The sequence below is a fragment of the Sus scrofa genome, chromosome 7 (assembly GCF_054392235.1).
Source record: "Sus scrofa isolate SSC_HxYL_T2T_F1_AM1 chromosome 7, Sscrofa_HxYL_maternal_Yorkshire_Landrace_v2.0, whole genome shotgun sequence".
In the NCBI taxonomy this organism is placed as follows: domain Eukaryota; kingdom Metazoa; phylum Chordata; class Mammalia; order Artiodactyla; family Suidae; genus Sus; species Sus scrofa.
The window spans coordinates 112970102-112983627 of NC_139389.1; the positions used below are offsets into that span (position 1 = coordinate 112970102).

General features: G+C 41.1%; 1 protein-coding gene across 43 annotated transcripts in view; it reads left to right on the top strand.

The window, feature by feature from the left end:
- NRXN3 (neurexin 3) overlaps window positions 1–13526 on the top strand; it is a 1642123-nt gene that overhangs the window by 749152 nt on the left and 879445 nt on the right. The window lies entirely within an intron of this gene.

Consider the following 13526-nt stretch of genomic DNA (forward strand, 5'->3'; position numbering starts at 1 on the left):
AGGACCCTGAGTGCAGACAGGTACAGATTTTAGAGCAGGGCTGCCCCGTGGTAAATTCTGGCTCTCTTACTTAGTGTTTAACTTAAGGAAATGATTAGATATCTTGCATGTTACATGAATTTCCTCATCACTAGAAAAGGTACAGTGATAAAAAATGAGTTATGCTCCTGCGAAGCTTCACTGGAATAATTCAGGTCACGTGCTTAACATAACGTCTGCCACATTGTAAGTTTTCAATAAACTTTAACTTGGGTATTATTATTATTATTATTATTATTATTATTATTATTAATGTTGATTTATTTCAGAGCATCTCTAAATAGATGGCATGTGCAGCTGTAGACAGCTACAGGTTTTAAAAATTTTGGCAGCTTTCTCACGCCTGTATAAATTTTGGGAGTTTGAAAGTTCTTCAAGTCCCTGCTGGCCTGTAGGTTATAGACTCATGTTAGTGCACAGGAGACATGCAGACTCTAGGGAAGCACTGAGCCAGTGGGGTGAAAGGCCAGGCTTCCTGTGCCTCAGGGCCAGCCTGATGTGGACACTAAGCGAGAGCCTCATGAGATACAAGCAAAATGGATTAACAATGAAATTCATGTTCCTGGCACATTATAGAAAGGGGTTTTAGAGCTTTACTAATATTTTGAAGAATTCAGTCAGTAGTGCATGTGCTTAAGAATAACATGGTAAACCTGACCCCCTTCCTGTACAGTGGGAAAAAAAAAAAAAGAATAACATGGTATGTTAAGAAGGAATATTTTAACAAACATGTTGAGTGCCTCTTATGTCCCAGACATTCAGTTTGATGCCTGGTGATTAAGACAACTGCGACTTGGGTCCTGGTTGCAAGTCAGACTGGGGAGACAGACACATAAATAGATCAATTACAGCACAGAGTGCTGTGGCTGTACGGAGAGGGGAAAGGAGTTCATTTAGGCTAAGTCAGGGAAGAAGGAAGGAAGGAAGGAAGGGAATTTTTATGTACTTTAATGTGCACTTCAGATAGCTTGGTTGTTGAGGAACTAAAGCTCAAAGAAAGCTCAATGGCTGCTATGTAGGGATCCAGCATTTGAGGCAAAGTTTTCTTTCTCCAAGGCTCTTTCCATCATGCCAGGCTCTAATGTGACAGGTGGAAAGGCAGGTACCCCAGGTGTGCTCCACCTCCCACTTGTCCCTGTGACAGGAAACCCTAGTGGTCCTCTCAGTGTGTGGCACGTGGGATTTTCCTCTTTTATTGTTCTTGCACAGAAAATAATGTGAAACTAGTGGGTGAAGGTGGTCACAGGTACAAGCTTCAATAAGAAGTCCTGGACTGTAATGTATAGATTGTGACAAATAAAATTATACATATATATATATACATACATACATAATTATGTACATAATTATATATATAATTACATACATATATACATAATTATATGTACATATATAATTACATATGAAATTACATACATATATACATAATTATATATATATACGTGAAACTAAGGTAATTCAAATATTTGTAATTTGAGGGGAAAGAGAAAAATGGACGAGGCATCTGGATGACCTGCTATTTACAATAGTAAAAAAAAAAAAAAAAGTAGAATTTTGTTTTCCTAAGCAAGATCAAGAGAATAAGATGAAGGAATTGTGATCAGGAATAAAAGGTCCACAGAATTTTGTCTTTTGCCTTTTCATTGATTCACAACTTGAAATTATTGCTACCTGTCCTCCTGCCACCTTAGGGGACCTCCATTGTAAGACAAAATTAATCAACCCTAGTGATTTATCAGATTATTTGAACACAGAACTAATATGGTTTTTCATTTTAAAAAGTTAAGACCTTGCTGAGTTCTTGTCGTGGCTCAGTGGAAATGCATCTAACATCCGTGAGGACACAGGTTCAATCCCTGGCCCCACTCAGTGCCACGAGCTGTGATGTAGTTCGCAGACACGGCTTGGATCTGACGTTGCGGTGGCTCTGGCATAGGCCAGTGGCTACAGCTCCGATTCGACCCCTAGCCTGGGAACCTCCATATGTCATGGGTTCGGCCCTAAAAAAAAGACCAAAAAACAAAACAAAACAAAACCAGTTAAGACCCTGGGGTTGTAAAGCAGGATTTGGGGAGCAAGCTGATTGACAGGGGTAATAGTGTAAAGAATCATAGCATCTGCTGCCTGAAATATTAATTAGCATCCTATAGGAAATAAGCAGTGGTCTCTGCCCTTAGAAGATTGAATAAGAAATAAGAAATTATGAAAAAAACCCACCAATATATGATCAATTTACATTTAATAATCATAGGACTTTGTGATCTTAGACAAGAAAATGAGTGGGGTTAATCCGAGAGGAAGTGAGGGCAAAAAACCAGCATTTATTGATCCCTTGCTGAAGGCTTCCATGCTGTGGGTATGAATAATCCCATTTTATAGATGGGGACATTGAAAATCAGATATTTAATGTTAGGTGCCTTACCTGAAGGGGCAGAAATGAAACTAGAACCCAGGTTCATTGCTGAACCTTAGAAAGCTTTCTCTCTACTGTGGCACATGTTGTTTAGGTGAAAATCTCCCAGAGGAGCTGGTGTTGGGTTGCAATTCCAAGGTGGAGAGGAAGGCAGTGCTGCAATTAGGTAATGGGGGATTGTCTCAAGAACACTGACGTTCACAAGCAGCTTCTTGGAAGCAGAGGGAGATTATGAACCAGGAAGCCAAGAAAAGAGTGTGAGCTTGGGAATTAGGTAGAAATGGGAGAAGTCAGGCTCTGTGGCGCTGGCAGGTAGGGGACCTTGCAGTCAGCACATGGTTCTGGTGGAAATTCAGTGATATTTTTGAACTCATATTTTTTTCAGAGTCAGGTTCTAGAGAACAAAAGTAAGACAGCCTAAAGAAGATTGGCAGTTCAGTGCCTTAGGTTTTAGCTCCAGGCCCTGTTGAAAAGTGGTCTGATTTTTCTTTTTGATCTAGAAGAGACCCACAGGATGAGGTGGAATGGCTGTTTCACTGAAGTAGTGGATATGGAATCAGAGTCTGTTTGCAAGGGACAAAATGCCCCAAGATCACTGGATGATACAGCTTCTGCAAAAAGCATGCTCTTGTGATACGGATGTAAGGCAGCCAGGAGGTGGGCCCTTGCCTTGAGGGTAGGAAAAAGGAGTGAGCCCATTTCTGAAATGTGACTAGGAAGTGGTGTTTGAACTTAGCAACTTAGGTGTGGCTGTGAGAGGCAAGCAAGGAGCATGTGCTAGTAATTCTTAACCTTGAACTCCAGCTTCGCAGGCATTAGGAGAGTGAAGGAATATTTTTCAACATACTCCTTTCAGCCTTATATTTTCTTATTGTCAGATGAGGTAGAAACCAATATCAGGAGTGGTTTAGTGAATCAGTTAAAAATCCCAAGTACTCTGTATACATCAAAGTGTATCCCTCTTATAGCAGGTTTTACTTGTGCTGGAATGACTGGGTTACTTTTCTGTCTCTGCCCCTAGATCATGTGTTTCCTGAGGGCAGGAACTGTGTCTTCCTTTTTGACTTCCTGGCACTTAAAACAGAGTGTGGCTTGTAGTTCAAAATCAATTAATATCTGAATGAAGGAATGCTTGAAAAAAATAAATGGTGGACTCTATAGTTATTGTAATTTATAAAGTAGGCCGAAATATAATCCAAGCTAAAGAGAGCAATTTGTCAATTTCCTATAAATTTGCTATGATCAAATATACCCAAAAGGATTGACAGATTTCCTTATTTATTTATTTATTTTTTTGTCTTTTGCCTTTTTAGGGCCACATCTCGTAGCACATGGAGGTTCCCAGGCTAAGGGTTGAATTGGAGCTGTAGCCACCTGCCTACGCCACAGCCATAGCAACTCCAGATCCAAGCTGCATCTGTGACTTCCACCACAGCCCATGGCAACACTGGATCCTTAACGCACTGAGTGAGGCCAGGGATCGAACCCGCATCCTCATGGATCCTAGTTGGGTTCCGTTAACCACTGAGCCATGATGGGAACTCCCTGGACTTCCTTATTTAACTCTGGACCTTCAGTCATTTGACAAACATTTTTTGAGCTTCCATTTCACGCCAGGCAATGTGCTAAACATTAGGGACTGTCTTCAGCTGTTTTAATACACTGTTTATATGAAAACATATTTGTTGAAACACCCTGAAGTCTACCAGATATGGTATTGTGGTCATTTCGTGCTCTCCAAAGAGTCACTGTTATTGGAGCTTGTAAATCCGGTGTTATCTCAAAATAGAACGCAGGGGGGCACCAGAGAACAAGAAAGAAACAAAGCAAGTCCTGGAATTGCTAGCTTTGACTAGAGAGACCTTGCTGAATTTATGGTCACTCTGCAATGTTTCTGGCTCAGGCAGACGCCTGTGCGTGACGGGAAGGGGACGTATATGAAGAGAACCCAGAGACTGGGCTCATTCACATGATACATTCGGCTGGTCTAAGGTTCCCCCTGCCTTGAGCCAGCAGAGTGCTGATTCTGGAGAGGAAGCTCCCAGGCAGATTTACAGCAAGCAAGGCAGCTCCAACACTTCCAGGGAACGCCTTCCCTCTGGGCCCCTTGACACAGAGTGGGTCTCCCTGGTGGTGGAGATCCAGGAGTGCTGGTGTAAGAAGAGAAAGACAAGAGGATTAAACACCGATGCACTTCCACGTTCTTCCCTGTGCCTAAGCCAGTGGCTCCCAGGCACCTGGGCAAGGTGAGTCAGTCACTACAGCTTAGAGACACCGTGCTTTCGATTCCTGGTGTGGGATCTCCAATTAGAATTTGAGAAACACCAGTCATGGCTCCCATGACATCGTTAGGCCCAACTCATGATGTCTCTGGGAGGTTTTGGCAGTTTGTAAGTGGCAGTGATTAATGGAAAGTGGTTCTTTTTTCTTTTTTTTTTTTTTTTTTGTATGTATAATGATTTTTATTTTTTCCATTATAGCTGTTTTATAGTGTTCTGTCAATTTTCTACTGTACAGCAAGGTGACCCAGTTACACACATATACACATCCTTTTGGAAAGCAGTTCTTCAGACAGACTCAAAGGGCTGCGGGTATATATATGGGGATATATGAGTCCTGATCTTCTCCCTCTGGCTCTGGAATACTAGGCCCAGATTTCCGATCACCTCCAAGTCATTCCCACACATATATCCCACAAACTCAGGAGGCTCAAAGTAGAGCTTATCAGTGTTTCTTCCAAAGCTAATCTCCATTTCTTTGTTTCATCTAAAATAAATGGCAGGACCAAGTTAAACAGGCTCGGAATATGGAAGTAAACTCTTAACTATCTCCTCAACCCCCACCCCGTCACCCAGCTGATCACCCAGCTATCTGCCCTCTTCATACCCCTCACTTATATCTCTCCACTCTAGAGTATTTTGCTTTATTTTTTTTTTAATATTAGAGTATAACTGATTTACAACATTTTGCCAGTTTCTGCTATAGAGTATTTTCAATTCAAGATTATTTAGTTCTCCTAAATTCAGTGGTCCCTCCATAATCTCTCTCTTCTGGTCTTCACCTCACTTTCTTTTCTGTTATTACTATTATTTAATTCTCTGAAGGCTCTCAATTATTTATAGAATAATGGTCACTTTCTTAGCATTATTGATACTCTGTTATCTTTCCTACCTTAAACCTCACTTCATCACTCACATTCTCTCTACTCGCCAAGGCGCACACACACCCTCCCAACTTTGTCTGTTCTCTGTCAGTCAGTTGTACATGACCTACAGTAACCTCTGCTGGATGGTGTGTAACATAGATATTAAGCACCTGGGCTCTAGAGCTAGAGCAGCTGCTGACAAATGGCAACCTGAAGGCCAGATGGTCCCCAGTCCCTCTTTTCATAGAAAATAAACTTTTATTAGAGAAAATGAATGCACTATGCTCACTCTAAAAGGTGCCAGACAAAAAAGAGTATATATTTCATGTTTCCACTTATATAAATCTAGAAAAAGCCAATGAACCTATGGGGACCATGAAGACCTTTGGTTGCCTAGAGAGGGGTGTGAGGAAGGGATTACAAGATGGTACAAAGAAACTTTGGGTGGGGGGGTGATGGCTTGGGTCTTTGTTTTGGTTGCAGAAATGATTTCCTAGATTTATTCTTATGTCAGAACTTATCATATTGGTCACCTTAAATTATGTGTGGTTTATTATATGTCAGTTATCCTCAATTTAAAAGAAACCATTGTTGAGAGAGTTCTCGTTGTGGCTCAGCAGAAATGAACCTGACTAGTATCATGAGGATGAGGGTTCATTCAATCCCTGGCCTCACTCAGTAGGTTAAAGATCCAGTATTGCTGTGAGCTGTGGTGTAGGTTGCAGACGTGGCTCAGATCCTGTGTTGCTGTGGCTGTGGCATAGGCCAGCAGCTTCAGGTCTGATTCAACACCTATCCTAGCCTAGAAACATCCATATGCTACAGGTGCAGCCCTAAAAAGCCAAGGGAAAAAAAAAAGAAGAAGAAGAAGAAAGAATCCCATGTTGATAACATTACACATTCTTGTCAGGCATTTCCATAGTCTCAGCCTCAGTTACCTGGAAGAGTCACTCATGTCTTGATTAGAGAGGCCACTGGAGGGATTCCCCAGAGTCTCGGGCTCCCACCTTGTATGGTCTAAGCATCTGGCTGCATCACTTAACCTTTTTGGGCCTTTGATCCCTCATCAAAGACAAAAGAGGACTGGACTTGATCATCTTCAAGTCACCTTCTGAATTTCCAGAGTTCTCATCTCTATTTTATAGATTCTTTCCACAGATATTTGGGGGGAGGGGCACCTGTACTTCCACAGGCAGTCTGTTCATGGTGTGTATCTACCCCTCTCTTTGTTGTGATGCCTTGGCTGTTCAACATGCTTCATTCCTAAGTATTTCATCCCTCTTTGAAACTGCAGGGGCTCATCTGGTAAGATATTCCTTTATGGCAGCAGAGAAATAGGGCTGTTTAGTTTCCATGTTGGGATAGATTACCCATCTGAATTGTACATCATTTAGCCTCAAAAATTCATCTTCTCTTTTTCAAAATCTAACAATAATAGGATGTTTTTAGTTAGGTTGAAAAACCATAATTTGGAAAAAAAAAGTAGGAAAAATTAGAAATTGAAGGATGTTTTATGAGAAAATGAAAAACTTCAGAATGGAAGACATCACCAGGAAATTTTCCATCTTTTAGGCCTTTGTAAATGACACTGGCTTCACACAGTGGCCCTAAAGTTAAGTTCACTCTTAGAGAAATTTGTAAGCTTCTTACGACATCCCAAAGCTCACAGCTGAAGTGTATTCCCCTGAGGGGAGAATTTTCTGAAGCTTCTCCAAAGTTCAACTGCTTAAAGCTAAATGACCCATTGCTAGCCTTGCTTAGCTATAGAAAAGTTTCCTTAGCAACATACCAACAGCATTGGGATGCTTAAAGGAATACATTTTATTTTATTATTTTATTTTTTATAATTATTTTTTATTTATTCCATTATGGTGGATTTACAGTGTTCTGTCAATTCCTACTGTATAGCAAAATGACCCAATCATACATATATATATATTCTTTTTCTCATGTCATCCTCCTTCATGTTCCATCACAAGTGAGTGGATATAGTTCCCTGTGCTATGCATACAGCAGGATCTCATTGCTTGTCTACTCCAAATATAGTAGTTTGCATCTATTAACCCCAGACTCCCAGTCCATCCCACTCCCTCCCCCTTGGCAACCACAAGTCTGTTCTCCAAGTCCATGAGTTTCTTTTCTGTGGAAAGGTTCATTTGCACTGTATATTTGATTCCAGATATAAATGATATCATATGGTATTTATCTTAAAGGAATACATTTTAAATGTTGGTATAGTTATTTCCCCAATACAATTTTTCCTACTATACAGCAGATAATTATTAAAAATAATTAAAAAGAAGAAAACAAATACAATAAAAAGACAGAAAAAAATGTTGGTATAAACCAGAGACTGAAGAAATAGAGTGTAACAGTCACGTTTAGACATTCTGGACATATGTGGTGTTATCTTATACATCTCTCACCATAGCCCCTTGGTAAAAGCCATTGTTCTTACCAGTTTCCACCTCTAAGATGCTGAGGCTGAGAGATATTTAGGTAAGCATTCAAGGTCACACAGCTGGTGCTTATGAAGCAGGAATTTGAAGGCAAGTCTGGCTAGCTTAAAATCCAGTGTTCTTTCTCATGCTCCTCTGGCTTACTACTCATTGTGAGGCATTTGGGTTATCATTTGGCCGTTTCCTTCCCCTGATGTTCCTAGTGTGCTGGTTTCAGCTTCTTCAGGGCATCTTGCTGACCTGAATGAGAGAGTCTGGAAATGTGTGATAACTGTGGTTGGCATTAATTCTGCAAGATGTCCTGACATCATCTATGCACCAGGAAGGGCAGATAATCCTGGGTGGATGTGGAGGACTCTCAGCCTTTATTTGACATGAGGGTTTTCTTTTTTCTTTTTCTTCAAAGTAGTTTTTGCATAGACTTTGTAGAGTTTTAGGAGTTGATGTTATTTTGCCTTAACAGTAAAAAGTTGGAGTCTTCAGGAATTTTCTCCTATGTGAGGCAAGAGCTTCTATTTCCTTTGTGAAATCTGAGTTGCATTTCATTGGCTGCAAAAGGCAGTCAGGAGTTGGTCTCTACTCCCAGCCTCACACTCCTTCTAGGCTTTACACCCAAAGGGCTAGAGTGATTCTTCCAAAACAATTATCTGGTCATATCAATCCCTGTGGGATAAGGGAAATCACCTTGATACTGCAAGTATACTCAGGCAGGTGGCCTTAAAGGTCATGGAAGAGAAATGTTCAGAGACTAAATTAAGATATATAATTATGTGGTTTAGTAAATCACTTAACGTGCACAGCAAAAAGCAAGGGGAAAGAGATCAGGCAGATGGGCACACTCAGGATAGATAGTAAGTGGAATGGCAAGGCCAGTCTACCTAGATCCTTGATCATGCAGTGTTACAGATGTTACAAGGACCAACCAGAGTTGAGGCTAAGCTAAGGGTTACAGCAGCTGGAAGGCATCTGGGGCCATCACACACTTGCTCTACTGGAGAGATACAAGAGCAAATAGATCTGGCCACAGCTATAGCTCACCCATTAGCCTAATGACCAGGTAGATGTCTTACATAGGTGTCTCTAGCAGAGAAAATGTGGGGCCAGAATGGGACCATAATGAGTGTCACTAATGAGTTGAGTAATTTAGGGATGACAGCTATCAATCAGACGTGGTCTGGGTCCTATATATATATATAGTTTACTAGGTACTTCCATCCCTTTCTATGGGCAAGTACCTCTCTGTTCCACCTTTTTTATCTTTGTTTAACACACATATGCTCTCTTTATTTTCTCTACATTTAATGGGTCTCAGAGGTTACCATTTGCTCTCTGTATTCAACACAGTCTGTGAGTTTTATTCATCCCATTTGTTTTTATCCTTAGCTATAGACAAATTGAATAATCCTAAACAATACAGCAAACACACATTGCAGCCTATTTAAGCTATTTGAAGCACTTTTTTTTGGTTTAGAAAATAAATACACAATCTTATTTTATTTCATTTGTTATCGTATAAAGTTCTTTATAATTTGCTGCTCTTTGGACTCAACTCCTACCTCTCATAAAAATGCCCTCTACTCCTTTATCATGTAGAATGCCGCATGTTCCATGAACCTACCCACTCGTGCAAGTCTGAGTATGTATACAATATTCTTCCATCCCTGGTCTACCTGGAGCCCTAGTTCCTGTTCATCCTTTAAGAAGCATAAGATCTAGGAAGGCTTACTGAATACCACTATCTTCTTAACCCCAAACCCAGACCAAAAGGCAGGCACATGTGTAGGTACATAGACAGATACCTTCTCCCTCTCCCTCTGCTCCTGAGGTGTAGTGTAACAAGCGCATAGTAGCATTAGAGCGCTGAAAACATTGTATTACATTATTTACACTAATGTCTCCTCCATTAGACTCTACGTAACTATTAGTCAGAGATCTTAATACATTTCTCCTTTTATCCCCAACCACTAGCCAAAGCCCAGGGTGTTATAAATGAGCAGTGTTTGCTGAGTTATTGAGTTAATGAATATTTAATGACGTTAATAAATGCTACTGTGCAACCATTGAGTGGATATTTGTTCTTGGAGTAAGGAGGACTTTTACACTTGACATTTTATTTTATTTTAATATAATTTAATTGTCTTTTTAGGGCCACACTGGTAGCATATGGAGGTTCCCAGGCTAGGGGTAGAATTGGAGCTGTAGCTGCTGGCCTACACCACAGCCACAGCAATGCCAGATCTGAGCTGCACCTGTGACCTACACCACAGCTCATGGGAACGCCAGATCCTTAACCCACTGAGGGAGGTCAGGGATTGAACCTTCGTCCTCATGGATACTAGTCAGATTCATTTCTGCTGAGCCATGATGGGAACTCCTACATTTGTCATTTTTTAAAATTTATTATTTATTTTTTTTATTGTTAGGGCTGCACCCGTGGCATATGGAAGTTCCCAGGCTAGGGGTCGAATCAGAGCTGTAGCTACTGGCCTACACCACAGCCATAGCAAAACCAGATCCAAGCCGAGTCTGTGACCTACACCACAGCTCATGGCAATGCCAGATCCTTAACCCACTGAGCAAGGCCAGGGAATGAACCTGTGTCCTCATGGATGCTAGTCAGATTCGTTAACCACTGAGCCATGACGGAAACTCCGCTACACTTGTCATTTTATTTTAATTTTATTTTATTTGTCTTTTTGCCATTCCTATGGTTGCTCCCAAGGCATATGGAGGTTCCCAGGCTAGGGGTCGAATTGGAGCTGTAGCTGCTGGCCTACACCAGAGCCACAGCAACGCGGGATCCGAGCCGTGTCTGCAACCTACACCACAGCTCACAGCAACACCGGATCCTTAACCCACTTAGCAAGGCCAGGTATCAAACCCACAACCTCATGGTTCCTAGTCGGATTCGTTAACCACTGAACCATGATGGGAACTCCCAACACTTGTCATTTTAAAATTCAGTCCTTATGGGGCTTTTTTTCCCCTTCATTTCTTCCCTTGAATATTTTATCCAAAGTACTATTTATTCCTATTACTTAATTTTTAAATATCACCTAAATACAGTTTTATGAATGAGTAAGGTCAACAAGTAGCACTAATCCGTTGGACATCTGCTGTTTGCAAAACTATGTATTAAAATTGTCCTTCCACTGGTCCCAAGGGAACTGGATAAAATCACAACATTGTATGAATCGTAACTAGGATTATGAATTAGTTGGAGCATATGTAACTTCAAAGAGGATAATTAGATGTAATAAGTGCATAACCTATTTCCCCCTATTTCTGTGTTAGAGCATGTTGGTTGATGCACTATTTGAATTTCAATGTCCATAAGCCACATTTATATGAATTCATATTAGTGTGTGTTGAGTAACAACTGTGTCCCAGCCTTGGATGAGAACTTAAAAAAAATAGGCACAGCTCTGGCCAGGTGTACTTTGCAGTCAATATGACTTCAAAATTAATAAGAAATAGAAAGGTTATTGAGACCAGGGTGACTCACCTCAAATCCAACTGGGGGACACTTGAGTTCCCACAGATGTTACAGGCAAGTTCCAGTCAATGTAAGTTCACTGAATAGTCAAAGGCCCCAGTGTACAAGTGTCCCTCCTGCAGGAACACAGTCCAAGGCCCACAGGGACTTACTGGTTCTCATCCCTGCTGCCCTTCGGGATTTCCCTGCTGCCTCACACACCCGCCCTCATTCTTACCCAGCCTGAGATGCAGTTCAACGGAGCATCTCTGGTTTCTCTACCAGGTTGCTTTCCTCCAGCCTCCACTCCTGCTTCCGCAGAAGCAGCACTGCTCACCTAGTCCCACCTCCCACTCACACACTCATCATCCATCCAGAAGGCAGTTTAGTGTAAGAATGAAGGCTTGATACTCATATAAACCTGACTTTGGATCTACTTTCTAGCTGTCCTTGGACAGAATAATGTAACATCTCTGTTTCTTATGTTCATTGTCTATAAAATGGGATCAACAGTGCTTATTTTGCAATATTGTGAGGATTAAATATTAAGCCCCCATGCAAAATGTGAGTTATTTCATGCTTCATCATCCCTACAACTCTCCTGCATCCCTTTGCCATCTCTGGGACCGTCTAACTACCCTCTGAAATGGTCAAGGAGCTCCCAAGAAGGGTCAGGCCAGTGGGACACAGGCCACAAAGCTTCTTCTTTCAAGCACGGGGCCATCATATGCCCTGCAAAGCTCTCCCCAATTCCTCCTCATTCCTCTCCTCACAATACCCTTTCCTCCTCCCTCGCCAGCTAGCTTCTGGCCAGCCTCCAGCAGTCTTGAGGCTGATTGATCCCTGTCTTCATTAAGAACTTCGGCAGCTCTGACTCCGACTCATCGCTCTTCCTGACTTTGCACTGAGCCTCTGTTCCAGCCATGGGAGCCGCCAGGAATGACTTAGACCTAGGGATTCTCTGGTACCCATATGTCAGATGTGAAAGGTTCAAACAAAAGGAATAATAAGTTCACTGAATTGTGTAGTTGAAATGATTTTTTCAAGTTGGAGTTTGTTCCCCCCAAATCTGTCAGATATATCAGAATAGGGGAGAATTTCTTATAATGTTTAAAAGAAATAGTATCTTGAGAAAATGTCTTTAAAATCAACTCTTTGCCAAACAATTATTTATAAGGGCATATACAGTAATACAAAAAGTGATAAATACCTCTAAATGATCCATAAGCAATATTATTTTACCAGCCAGCTGTTGATCTCAAGTGCTCATGAATTGACTAATAAAAATATTTGGCTTGTGGAAACGTTGAAGTGTGTGAATAAAACACTGTGTTTGGAGACAGGGGTTTGATCCTTGTTTCTGCCACTTTCAACCTAAATAACCTTATTTATTTTGTTTAAAATCTCTGAACTTCAGTTTTTTCCCTTGTAATATAGAATGAGGAATTCAAATTTCATACACTAGTGTGAAGTAGCTATGCTTATGAGAATTAGGAGGATTATAGAAAGTAGTGTGTTTGGTCTACACTAGGCAGCCTGTAAACAGTTTTTGGTTCTTCTTCTTCCTTGTTTCTTCTTCAACTAATAATGGAGGGGAAGAGGGAGAGTGGGGAGGAGAGGGAGAGAGAGGAGAAACTGTCACAAAAACATCACTTTACAGATGTTCCAGGTTGATTTTGTGATGTGATGGAATTGCATTAGGACTCTGTCCCATCATATGATACGGTTCAAATTTCCATTTGCTGTGGGCTTCTACTTCATCCCTTGAATGTGGGCTTCCTAATCATGTCCATGGCAGGGAGAAAAATACTTAAACCGTCACTATGATCAGTAAGTTTCCCTTAGCATGCAGCAGGCGCTGGTCACTATTAAATGTCTTACACATACCTTGATTCATCCTGACAAAACCTTGTGACTTAGTTACTATTCTTGTTCTCTACTATATAGATGAAAAAAAGTTATACAGAGTTCCTGCTGGAGCACAGAGGGTTAAGG